Here is a 14060-nt window from a genome sequence, read left to right as displayed (position 1 = left end):
AGGACAATTACTGGCAACATGACACTGAATTAGAGAGCCAAACCAGAGCCGCCCGGGCTCCATTAACACAACCCTTTGTTATTACAGAGAGCCATAAAGGCACCTAGAGGCACATTAGGTCTCCATGAATCAACAATTTGTGACAGTAAATGTCGCTTTACGTTACAACACAATATTTGAAGGCAATTTTCCAGATATGTAATGACATTGTCCTGCTGGGGTTACCTCGTGTGACAATGACGTTCCTCGCCTTGTCCATTGATGCAGCCACCTGCTCTGACATCTGACCAAGCCTGTAATGGGCGCTTACAGAGAAACCGTTGTGATAAGGAGGCAATCTGTTTTTTCATCACATAGCGGATCACTCATTGTAATTGAAACAGTAGGCAGCCCGGTGGTTACAGAAAACCATACGTGATGATGGAAAAGCTCAAGTTCAATGTTTTTCTATAAATTTCAAAGAAATAGGGTGATGGAAAATGTCTATGAAAGACATTAAGAAAGCAGGAAAACTGTTGTGAAACAAACCCTTTCCTCCAGAGCACTACCGCTATTACTATCTATCACATTTGTGATTCCATTGAAAATAATAGTCATGATGTATCCGCTGTAAGATAGCTTGTATGATTTGACTGCAGAAAATCTTATCCTATCATGTATTAAAAAGTACTTTTACCAATACAATCTTAGCTAACACTTATCTATAATAAGTTGCTCTACAACGTTTATCCAACTATTGATCCAGGAATTTACAATATGACCAGATGAAATCAATAGTACTTTCAAACAAGTAAGATATGGAAATCTCCAACCAGCGGTAAGTGCTCTTTAATTCTAGGGATCAACTGAGATACTAATATATTCTGATGTCACATTGACATGTTGCAATATCAGATTTGGCAAAGAACATAGAACGGGGGGGGGGGGCAGCAAATAATATAAAAGATTGCAAAGTAAAACAAAGCAGGTACACAGAAAAAAGCCAAAGGGGGCAATGAAACTGTTTTTGGTACCGTATTTGTGTGATCACTCACTGTGCTGATCTCTAAACAAAATCCTCTTACGCCAGTAATTGGACTGCTTCAAAATGAAAAAAAAAAACTGAAGAGAACTGATATGGATCTAAATAAACCAATGTGCTGAGTTGCTCTATATCCCAGCACATCTGTGTTCTATCAACGTACATCAGCTTTTTTGTAGCAGTGCTGAATAATTGTACTCATTTTATGGAGAGAAAATAGCTTATGTAATGTTTTCCATAGAAGACTTATTATTAGCTACAAAATTGTCTGTGTTGCTTGGTTGTTGGTCTTTTTCAAAGGACCAAAAGAAGTAGTGACTGTGATGGAGCCAGCAGAGGATGGTGGGAGCCCATAGTGTTGCCAACGGATTTAGCGTGTGGATAATCTGGGGAGGGATAGCTAGGAGTTCACACCTTAAAGAAGCTCTGTCACCACATTATAAGTGCCCCATCTCTTACATAATGTGATCGGCGCTGTAATGTAGGTGACAGTAATGCTATTTATTTAAAAAAACGATCTTTTTCACAACGTTAGGAGCGATTTAAGTTTATGCTAATGAGCTTTCTTAATGCCCAAGTGGGAGTACTTTTACTTTCGACCAAGTGGGCGTTGTACAGAGGAGTGCATGACGCTGACCAATCGGCATCATGCACTCCTCTCCATTCATTTACACTGCACTAGCGATATAGATATATCGCTATGTGCAGCCTCATACACAAGCCCTAACATTACTACAGTGTCCTGATAATGAATACACATGAAATCCAGCCTGGACGTCATGTGTACTCAGAATCCTGACACTTCTGACTCTTTTTTGTGAGATTCCAGCAACGGATACGAAATCTCGCGAGATCACGGAGCTAAACGAGATTTGGTTTCACTTGCCGGAATCTCACAAAAAAAGAGTCAGAAGTGTCAGGATTCTGAGTACACATGACGTCCAGGCTGGATGGTCATGTGTATTCATTATCAGGACACTGTAGTAATGTTAGGGCTTGTGTATGAGGCTGCACATAGCGATATATCTATATCGCTAGTGCAGTGTAAATGAATGGAGAGGAGTGCATGATGCCGATTGGTCAGCATCATACACTCCTCTGTACAACGCCCACTTGGTCGAAAGTAAAAGTACGCCCACTTGGGCATTAAGAAAGCTCATTAGCATAAACCAAAATCGCTCCTAACGTTGTGAAAAAAGATCGTTTTTTTAAATAAAAAGCATTACTGTCACCTACATTACAGCGTCCATCTCCTTATGTAGGAGACAGGGCACTTATAATGTGGTGACAGAGTCTCTTTAAAGAGGCTCTGTCACCACATTATAAGTGCCCCATCTGTTACATAATGTGATCGGCGCTGTAATGTAGATCAAAGCAGTGATTTTTATTTAGAAAAACTATCAATTTTGACGATTATGACCTATTTTAGATTTATGCTAATGACTTTCTTAATAGACAACTGGGCGTGTTTTTAACTTTTTGACCAAGTGGGCATTGAGGAGAGAATTTAACTTTGATTTCGCCCATTGCAGTGAGGTGTCGGCTGCATGTAACAGCCGTCACCTGCTGTGTATGGAGCGAGCTCAGCCCGTGAGTTCCCCTTAACCCTTATCACATACCGTTACGTTGTTTTGTGTTAGGTTAAATATGAAAAAAAAAAAAACATCATACGCAATAACATTAGACTGTGTTCACATCACCATTCCTTTCTCCTGAGGGGTTCCATTGGAGGTTTCCGTCGGGTTAACCCCTCAAAAGAAAGGCAAACAGAAACCTTAGCTTCTGTTTCCCTCACCATTGAACTTAATGGTGACGGAAACCTAGCTAATGGTTTCCGTTTGTCACTGTTGTGAACAAGTTCCGTTGTTTTGTCAATCAAGATTCAATAGCGCAGTCAGTTAACCCGACAGAAACCTCCGACGGAACCCCTCAGCGGAAAGGAACGGTGATGTAAACAGGCCCTTATTAGCTAAATAGTTATATGGTTAAAAACATATCTATCAAGATCAACTCAGAGAGGGGATGGAAGGAAGAAGGGGGGTATAAATCCTATTGATCTAGAGAAAGGCAAAATACCCAATAAAGAATAAGTCTATCTGCCCTAAAGGGGAAAAAACGTCCTGACCCCACATAGCGACTACACGGGATTAATTTCCATACAAAAATTCTATGTATTTACAAAACAATTGACTTTTTTATTTTGTTTTTGAAGAAATCATCTACTCATCAACTATTTCTGCTAAAATATATTTCCAGAGGCAGATTATTTCACGGCTTCAACGATCTCACAGTAAAAAAGTCATCTCGGGAGAATGAATCTTTTGTCTTTTTAGGCAGTTTTACATGGAACAGCTTTTAACCATATTTTTGTATGTGCCATTTATATAATTGTACACATGTATTGTCTCTCCTTACATGAATCTTCACAAGACTTAATACATTTAATTTTTTTAAATCTTTTCTCAAAACTAAGGTTCTCAATGTCTCTTTTCAGTGTTATTGAGTATTAAACATTTTTTTATAAGCATCTGCAACCTTAATATTCCTGCTGACATTTGGCCCTTTTAGAAATCAATGTATTTCTGACAGTTAATTGCTGGAGCTGTTTATTGACTTTATCTCTGAAGTCACTGAAAAAATATTATAGAAAAAAGTGTCTCTTATGTCTCAGTGAAAAACGTGGTCTTGTTACCCAAAACAACCGGAGTCTATGTTTCGTTTTCTCATTGCAGTGAAGATAAAGGCTAAACACTGTCTGCTATGGGGAACAGGGCCATGTTTTCGTTCAGACATTTTCCTTTGTACAATGCAATTAGTTTTCAGTCACATAGAAGATTGTATATGTATATATCCAATCAGTGCTGGCAGTATCGGAGTGTGTAGGGATACACAATATTGGCAAGGTGAATGATAACACCCGGTTGTCAGTTTATTCATACAAGGGGAATGACAAAGGGATATCCTAATGCATAGTACTAAGAAAAGATGCTCCAGAATTGATATTTTATGAAAAATGCAAGTATATATTAAAGCAGACATGTCAGGAGAAGTAACAGATTCTCTTTACTACACCACACAGGAGAGCTGACAGGTCCTGTTTACTGCACCACACAGGAGAGCAGACAGCTCCTCTATACTACACCATACAGGAGAGCAGACAGCTCCTCTATACTACACCACGCAGGAGAGCTGACCGCTCCTCTACACTACACCACATAGGAGAGCTGACAGATCCTATATACTACACCACACAGGAGAGCTGACAGATCCTCTATACTACACCACACAGGAGAGCTGACAGCTCCTTTATACTACACCACACAGGAGAGCTGACAGGTCCTTTATACTACACCACACAGGAGAGATGACAGATCCTCTACACTACACCACATAGGAGAGCTGACAGATCCTCTATACTACACCACACAGGAGAGCTGACAGATCCTCTATACTACACCACACAGGAGAGCTGACAGATCCTCTACACTACACCACATAGGAGAGCTGACAGATCCTCTATACTACACCACACAGGAGAGCTGACAGATCCTCTATACTACACCACACAGGAGAGCTGACAGGTCCTTTATACTACACCACACAGGAGAGCTGACTGCTCCTCTATACTACACCACACAGGAGAACTGACAGCTCCTCTATACTACAACACACAGGAGAGCTGACATATCCTCTATACTACACCACACAGGAGAACTGACAGATCATCTATACTACACCACACAGGAGAGCTGACAGCTCCTCTATACTACATCAGACAGGAGAGCTGACAGCTCCTTTATACTACACCACACAGGAGAGCTGACACATCCTCTATACTACACCACGAAGGAGGGCTGACAGCTCCTCTATACTACATCCCACAGGAGAGCTGACACATCCTCTATACTACACCACGAAGGAGAGCTGACAGATCCTATATACTACACCCCACAGGAGAGCTGACAGCTCCTCTATACTACACCATACAGGAGAGCTGACAGCTCCTCTATACTACACCACACAGGAGAGCTGACACATCCTCTATACTACACCACGCAGGAGAGCTGACAGCTCCTCTATACTACATCCCACAGGAGAGCTGACACATCCTCTATACTACACCACGAAGGAGAGCTGACAGATCCTATATACTACACCACACAGGAGAGCTGACAGCTCCTCTATATTACATCACACAGGAGAGCTGACAGCACCTCTATACTACACCACACAGGAGATCTGACAGCTCCTCCATACTACACGACACAGGAGAGCTGACAGATCCTCTATACTACACCACACAAGAGAGCTGACGAGCCTCTATACTACACCACACAGGAGAGCAGACAGCTCCTCTATACTACACCACACCACACAGGAGAGCTGACAGGTCCTATTTACTGCACCACACAGGAGAGCGGACAGATTCTCTATACTACACCACACAGGAGAGCTGAGAGCTCCTCTATACTACACCACACAGGAGAGCTGACAGATCCTCTATACTACACCACACAGGAGAGCTGACAGATCCTCTACACTACACCACATAGGAGAGCTGACAGATCCTCTATACTACACCACACAGGAGAGCTGACAGATCCTCTATACTACACCACACAGGAGAGCTGACAGGTCCTTTATACTACACCACACAGGAGAGCTGACTGCTCCTCTATACTACACCACACAGGAGAACTGACAGCTCCTCTATACTACAACACACAGGAGAGCTGACATATCCTCTATACTACACCACACAGGAGAACTGACAGATCATCTATACTACACCACACAGGAGAGCTGACAGCTCCTCTATACTACATCAGACAGGAGAGCTGACAGCTCCTCTATACTACACCACACAGGAGAGCTGACACATCCTCTATACTACACCACACAGGAGAGCTGACAGCTCCTCTATACTACACCACACAAGAGAGCTGACAATCCTCTATACTACACCACACAGGAGAGCAGACAGCTCCTCTATACTACACCACACAGGAGAGCTGACAGCTCCTCTATACTACACCATACAGGAGAGCTGACAGATCCTATATACTACACCACACAGGAGAGCTGGCCGGTCCTCTGTACTACAGCACACAGGAGAGCTGACTGGTCCTCTATACTACACCACACAGGAGAGCTGACACATCCTCTATACTACACCACACAGGAGAGCTGACAGCTCCTCTATACTACACCACACAAGAGAGCTGACAATCCTCTATACTACACCACACAGGAGAGCAGACAGCTCCTCTATACTACACCACACAGGAGAGCTGACAGCTCCTCTATACTACACCATACAGGAGAGCTGACAGATCCTATATACTACACCACACAGGAGAGCTGGCCGGTCCTCTGTACTACAGCACACAGGAGAGCTGACTGGTCCTCTATACTACACACAGGAGAGCTGACAGCTCCTCTATACTACAACACACAGGAGAGCTAACTGCTCCTCTATATTACACCACACATGAGAGCTGACAGATCCTATATACTACACCACACAGGAGAGCTGGCAGGTCCTCTATACTACACCACACAGGAGAGCTGATAGGTCCTCTATACTATACACAGGAGAGCTGACAGCTCCTCTATAGTACACCACACAGGAGAGCCAACAGCTCCTCTATATTACACCACACAGGAGAGCCAACAGCTCCTCTATATTACACCACACAGGAGAGCTGACAGCTCCTCTATACTACACCCCACAGGAGAACTGACAGATCCTCTATACTACACCAGACAGGAGAGCTGACAGGTCCTCTATACTACACCACACAGGAGAGCCAACAGCTCCTCTATATTACACCACACAGGAGAGCTGACAGCTCCTCTATACTACACCACACAGGAGAGCTGACAGATCCTCTATACTAGACAACACAAGAGAGCTGACAGATCCTCTATACTACACCACAAAGGAGAGCTGACAGATCATGTATACTACACCACACAAGAGCGCTGACAGATCCTCTATACTACACCACACAGGAGAGGAAAAAGCTCCTCTATACTACACCACACAGGAGAGCTGACAGCTCCTCTATATTACATCACACAGGAGTGCTGACAGCACCTCTATACTACACCACACAGGAGAGCTGACAGCTCCTCCATACTACACGACACAGGAGAGCTGACAGATCCTCTATACTACACCACACAGGAGAGCAGACAGCTCCTCTATACTACACCACACAAGAGAGCTGACTGCTCCTCTATATTATACCACACAGGGGAGCTGACAGATCCTATATACTACACCACACAGGAGAGCTGGCAGGTCCTCTATACTACACCACACAGGAGAGCTGACAGGTCCTCTATACTACACCACACAGGAGAGCCAACAGCTCCTCTATTTTGCACCACACAGGAGAGCCAACAGCTCCTCTATACTACACCACACAGGAGAGCTGACAGATCCTGTATACTACATCACACAAGAGATCTGACAGATCCTCTATACAACACCACACAGGAGAGCAGACAACTCCTCTATACTACACCACACAGGAGAGCTGACTGCTCCTCTATATTACACCACACAGGAGAGCTGACAGATCCTGTATACTTCACTACACAAGAGAGCTGACAGATCCTCTATACTACACCACACAGGATAGCAGACAGCTCCTCTATACTACACCACACAGGAGAGCTGACTGCTCCTCTATATTATACCACACAGGGGAGCTGACAGATCCTATATACTACACCACACAGGAGAGCTGGCAGGTCCTCTATACTACACCACACAGGAGAGCTGACAGGTCCTCTATACTACACCACACAGAAGAGCCAACAGCTCCTCTATATTACACCACACAGGAGAGCCAACAGCTCCTCTATACTACACCACACAGGAGAGCTGACAGATCCTCTATACTAGACCACACAAGAGAGCTGACAGGTCCTCTATGCTACACCACAAAGGAGAGCTGACAGCTCCTCTATACTACACCACACAAGAGAGCTGACAGCTCCTCTATACTACACCACACAAGAGAGCTGACAGATCCTCTATACTACACCACACAGGAGAGCTGACAGGTCCTCTATACTACACCACACAGAAGAATTGACAGATCCTCTATACTAGACCACACAGGAGAGCTGACAGATCCTCTACACTACACCACACAGGAAATCTGACAGATCCTCTATACTACACCACACAGGAGAGCTGTCAGGTCCTCCATACTATACCACACAGGAGAACCAACAGATGCTTTATACTAGACCACACAGAAGAGTTGACAGATCCTCTATACTACACCACACAGGAGATCTGACAGATCCTGTATACTACACCACACAGGAGATCTGACAGATCCTGTATACTACACCACACAGGAGATCTGACAGATTCTGTACACTACACCATGCAGGAGAGGTGACAAATCCTCTATTCTACACCGCACAGTAGAGCTAACAGATCCTCTATTCTACACCACACAGGAGAGTTGACTACTCCTCTATACTACACCACAAAGGAGAGCTGACAGATCCTATATACTACACGACACAGGAAAGCTGACAGATCCTCTATACTACACCACACAGGAAAGCTGACAGATCCTCTATACTACACCACACAGGAGAGCTGACGGATCCTCTATACTACACCACATAGGAGAGCTGACAGATCCTCTACACTACATCACACAGGAGAGCTGACTGCTCCTCTTTAAATAATACAAATATTGATAAAGATCTTTGACCTCATATATAAAAAATAGAACAGACAAGAAGCAAAGCAATTTCCCATGACAACTAATCAGACTTCACCCTTCATTTACCCATAGCAGTATAGACAATTTAAGTGATCTGACTGATGCACAGTTACTCCACATTTTGTTTGCACCCAGTCATGGTATAAGTTATTGCATACATATAGTCTGCGTGGGTGTGTGTCTTTGTATGACTCAAACAACTGCTGCTTCCATATAAAGCTGTTTGCACATTGCTTTGTGTTCCTACTGTTCTGTTTGCTCCATTGAATACATTTTTAGTATCTGATTTGCAAGTGTTTTGTATATGATAATGAGATATGTTTTTCGCCAAAAAATAATAGATTTTCTTTCCCAGGAAGAAAACACTCCGCTCTGATGCTCTAAAACTTGTTGATTTTAAAGCCCAGTGGCTTTGCAATAGAATATATTAAGCTATAGTACTAGGAAGGAGTTTACTGTATACAGCAGATGCCAGGCATGAGGCATAATAACTTCAATTATGGCATATACAGAAAATCCCAATTAAAGTTGGAAAATAACTCTTCTCTCCTGTCAGTGCCTCCAGCCCTTTTCTAAACAACATTGTTATAAACAATGATGATCAATACTTTGGTACTCACTTACCCACTGTAATGTCCGCGGTCGCAGAGCGCAGACTCCTATCAACCTGCAGACATCTTCCTCCCCAGAGATGCCAGCACATGCGGCTGTCCTGTCCTGCAGTGACCACTAGGGTGCGTGCTCATGCTCATTCCCGGTCTTAATGGGCCAGAGCGCACACATGGTTTAGATTGACTGATTGCTTCCATGATCACCCTGGACTATAAGAAGGGCCCTGCCCCGTCCTTCATTGCCTGAGCATTGCTGTGTTTACCTGTGTTAGTCTTTGCAAATGGTCCCTTTGTGTCTTCCAGTTCCCAGTGTTCCCGTTCCTGCTACCTGTATCCTGTATCCCGTGCTACCGTGTTTCTGTGCCTTAAAGCGTTGGAGTCAAGTTGTACCACCGATCTGTCTGCTGTGTTACACCACACCTGGTGTCTGCTGCCAAGGTCCCATCTGAGCCTAGTCATCGCTACTGTCTGAACCACCACAGCTACCCTTGCTTGAACCATAGACTTTACTTGGTACTCTGTATTGGTCAGCTGCTATACCGTTACGGCAGTACGGCCCAGTGGGTCCACATACCAACAGATCATGACACCCACGTACCCTTGGATGCCAGGCCACATAAGTATATTAATATGCACCACCAGCAATTTTCCAACATAGTGCAAGACACTGTGGGATCTCCGCAGGAATGTGGTGATGCAAAGGTGTCACCCACTGGCATCAGTGCCTGTTGCTTAGAGACAACCTGAACCTATTTAGGCCACTCAGCTGCACCAAAACATTATTTGTTAGTAAGTGTGAAAAAGAGAAGGGAAACCCAGATTTGTGTTGCAGCTACCTGTTATTAATAATAATAATAATAATAATAATAATAATATCCTTTATGTCAACAGTGCTGGGCCCCATGCCATAATTTTAAATGCCCCCCCCCCCCTAAATCAGACCCCAGATCAGACATTAAAAAAAAAAAAATATATATATATATATATATAAAACTATTTTCTCATCACTCCTTGCTTCTCTTGTATTTAGGGCCTGCCTTACACACTCCCCCTTCCCTGCCAGATCAGGCCCTTGCACACAAGGTCTGTCCCGTGGTGCATACAAGGTGCTGACGCCGGCCACTCGTCATTGACTGTATGTCAATGATCAGCTTTATTGAGTCTGTCCTGTATTATTTCTTAATAATAAGCTATAGAGCAGAGGTCCCCAACCTTTGGTAGGTCACAAGTCACTTTTAAAAATGACAGGTGTTGAGTCACAGTGAATAGTAAAAGGGGAAAAGCCTCTTAATATTATAACCAAGTAATAAGGCTCTTACCCTAGTGTTACTTGCTAGTGATATGTTTTTTACCCTGGTACTAAGTTCGAGTAACGCTATGACTTCCCTGGTGTCAATAGGGAACAATAGTATCTGCAGCTACCAGGAGCTCAGAAGCCACATGCAAGGGGCCAGAGAGCCACTGGATGGAGAACACTGCTTTAGATCAAACAGAGGGAATAAAACAAGGGCATGATATAGTAAACACTAATCTAGTCAGAAGAACCGGAACATTTTGTCAACTTTGCCAGAAGTACACCCCTGAGTTTGGTGAAACAGGTTGCGGAAAGCAAATCAGGCGAACATCGTTTACATTTTACGAAGGGGCTCAAAAAGGAAAGTTCTTGTCACGATGCAAAGACAATAAGGTTGGAGCTCCATGGCAAATTTTGGTCTTGCAACGGTCACTGTAAAATTGTAAATTACCGCAAACGTTGCAGGACCACAATGTTTCCCTATGGGAGAGAAGTTATGCAACAATTGTAAGGCTTTTAACTATGTTGGAATTATTGTGATTGTCATGCGACTTCTTCCCAATAGGCAAACATTATGGTAGCACCATCGCAGTAGCACCCAATTTTACCATGATTGTCATGGGTCCAAAAGACCCAGCCTAACACATAGGAGAGACCTCTGAGAGTTGACTGGCCATAATACATGTGAAAATGTGGCTCCTGGGTGTTGGTGGTGTAGGGGTTCGGTGCAGGTGTGTCGCGGCAAAAATGTTATGAAGCAGGAGATTGGTTGCAAAACTCAATCTTACTTAGAACACGGTTATCAGTACTAACAGCCACTGTAGGAAAATACAAATGTTTGTTTCAACATGAGAGGCACAAAGACACAGCTCAGGCAAATGGCAATTACTGGTTGGCTTGTCTATCTGTCTCGGACAGGGCCAAGGGCTTCCCTCCCTGATGCAGTGGTTGGTCCAGCAATATATGGCCTAGTAGATCACAGACTTTGTGGGAATGCTCCTGCCTACACCCAACAGTGGTCACACGACTCATGCACCCACGTGCAACTCGCTCCGGGACCTCTGCCAAAGGTCTAACAAAAAGTGCTGTCTATACTAGCAGCTAGACTCAGCTCTCCAACACTTCCGCAGCAGCGCTCCAACCCTCTCTCTCTCTCTATGCACTGGCAAGAGAACCACTGTTTTATACATTAGGCGCCCCCCCCCTAACGTGACAACACAGTGCTGCCATGCTACAGCTCATCACACTGTTATGGAGAAGACAAAAAGCAGACAAAATGGGCTTCAAGCCATAAATCCTGGCCTTAACATTTTTTGGTGTGTCAGCCATGCATCGCCATCTTCCTGAAAACGTTATAAGGCAACATAATAACACAGGTCTGACAGGCCACATAAGTGCAACACAACGTAAGTACAGTATAAATACAGGGGCCGGACCGTCCACACCACCTCTTGGAACGCCACATAGAGGAAAGAAAAGGCTCATTGGATCAAATACAGCACGTTACCACAAAATGCACATCACAAGCAATATACCATACTTGTATAATGTTTACAATGCCATGATAGGGCAAAAATACAATCATTTACCTTTAAGGGTTGGTGTTATCTTCCCACATATTATACCTACATAAAATAAAACACCTATCATAAATCTGCAGTGATTGTCCTAAAATGAGTGTCTTTCTGTTCATCCCAACTTAACTAATTAATACAATTAGCTTTTTTTTTAATAGGCTGCAACTATTCCATCACCTCCACCCATTGGTGATAAATGATTGATTCTGCAGAAGTTATCAAGATGACTATCACTGGGAAATATGTGTCTTTCCAGGAGAAAATACCATGTATTTGCTAAGAGGTAACCTCAGACCAATTCTTAAATCTCTAACCTTTGTATATTGTATCTTTTCTGGGTTATATCACTTTATTTCCTTTGCTGAAATGGCTTTATAACCTCCCAACCTCTATGTGTTTTTCACAGAATGCTGATCAGGGCCAACTAGCACTCACTTTCGAATGGCTGATATATCACCGGCTTGTATGGCCTTGATTGCGTCTAAGAAACTTGACATAAATCCAACAGAGGCGTCTGCTTTTTAGATCAATTACAACACTATGGATTTTATTGTCCTTCCCAATATGAGCCAAAAGCAGCAGAATGAAGATGTTATTGAACGGCTGCTTACTTGACTACCCGCTGCTTACTTAATTCAATCTGGATCCCATTAAAAATACTTTATCTTCAGCTTTTAGTTCTACCAGCCCATATTTTTGTAGGTACAGCAAAGGCATCAATGCCCTACAACTCATCCTAGGTGAGCACTGTGTGTCATGCGTAATAAAGCATATGGGTTGCCTTACTTTTGGGTTTGTTTAATGGCCAGCATTAAGTCTAGCGCTTAGCACTCATTTTGGGATCCATTACACTGAATTTGCAGCGTGCTCCTTGTAATTTTACAGCGCCAAGCTGCTTTACATTGAGGCTGCACAGACATCTTATAATATTTCAGCTAATGTAATACAGACAGCTGGATCTTAGCTCTACTGGGTATGGAGGAGAATGAGATTTTCATGTTTTATCAGATTTGCAGAACTGTCCCTGCAGCTTCAGCTAAGATAAATATGAATCTACTGTCCATCAGCAGGGTAACATGGGGAATTGCAACAACGGTAAGGTAGCCCTACCTGTACAAGTGACAATGTTAGCTGTGCCTGACAGTTAATTTGATAATACCGTGGCAGAAAATACATTTTTAATATCACAACTTTAAAATGAATAATAAAGAAATATCAAATGCCGACAATGGTTGTCAATTATTGGAAATACCAGACTTAATTAGCAGACTTAAATAACATAGACCAAACTACTGATTTGCACAATTAAAGAAGAAGTACAGTTGATTTTTGGGAAACACTTGATTGTTCTTTATTTCCTTAAAGCGGATCTGTCAAGTCCCCAAAAAAGTGAAATCGCCACCATACCTTGATTCCTGTCTTACCCCTGATTACAGAGGCTTTCTTTTTTTTCAATCTCTCTACAAGCCCCCGTTTCCTCACAATCAGCCCTGTTCAATTTATTGGGCAATATGATAATACATTCATAAATTGGGAACTGGGCGGTCTCCTCCACTCAGCGTCAACGGGAAGTGAACCTAGGCTGGCTGTTTGGACAGTAACAGAGCAACTTAGTTTCACGCTTAGCTGTTTTGTATACTGGATTCTGAAGCAGTTTGACATTTACTTGCCATTTCATCAGAGGGTCAGGCTATTGCTCTGTTTTTCCTCCATGCTTTACAATGCAACTATGTTTATCCAGCTCTGCGTCTACCAAATTTCCATTACAGCAAGGATAGATTGATAAACCACCAGTTA

General features: G+C 43.2%; 1 long non-coding RNA gene across 1 annotated transcript in view; it reads left to right on the top strand.

The window, feature by feature from the left end:
* The window catches only part of LOC142658775 (uncharacterized), a 322308-nt gene extending 309318 nt beyond the window's left edge, over window positions 1–12990 (top strand). Inside the window, exons 2-3 of the long non-coding RNA XR_012850179.1 lie at window positions 12422–12546; window positions 12670–12990. This is a non-coding gene — a long non-coding RNA (uncharacterized LOC142658775). The remainder of the gene's footprint in view (window positions 1–12421; window positions 12547–12669) is intronic.
* The last annotated feature ends 1070 nt before the right edge of the window (window positions 12991–14060 follow it).

Source organism: Rhinoderma darwinii, chromosome 8 (genome assembly GCF_050947455.1).
Source record: "Rhinoderma darwinii isolate aRhiDar2 chromosome 8, aRhiDar2.hap1, whole genome shotgun sequence".
NCBI lineage: Eukaryota > Metazoa > Chordata > Amphibia > Anura > Rhinodermatidae > Rhinoderma > Rhinoderma darwinii.
The sequence above is the reverse complement of the archived record's forward strand: the minus strand, read 5'-3'. Positions and strand labels throughout refer to the sequence as shown.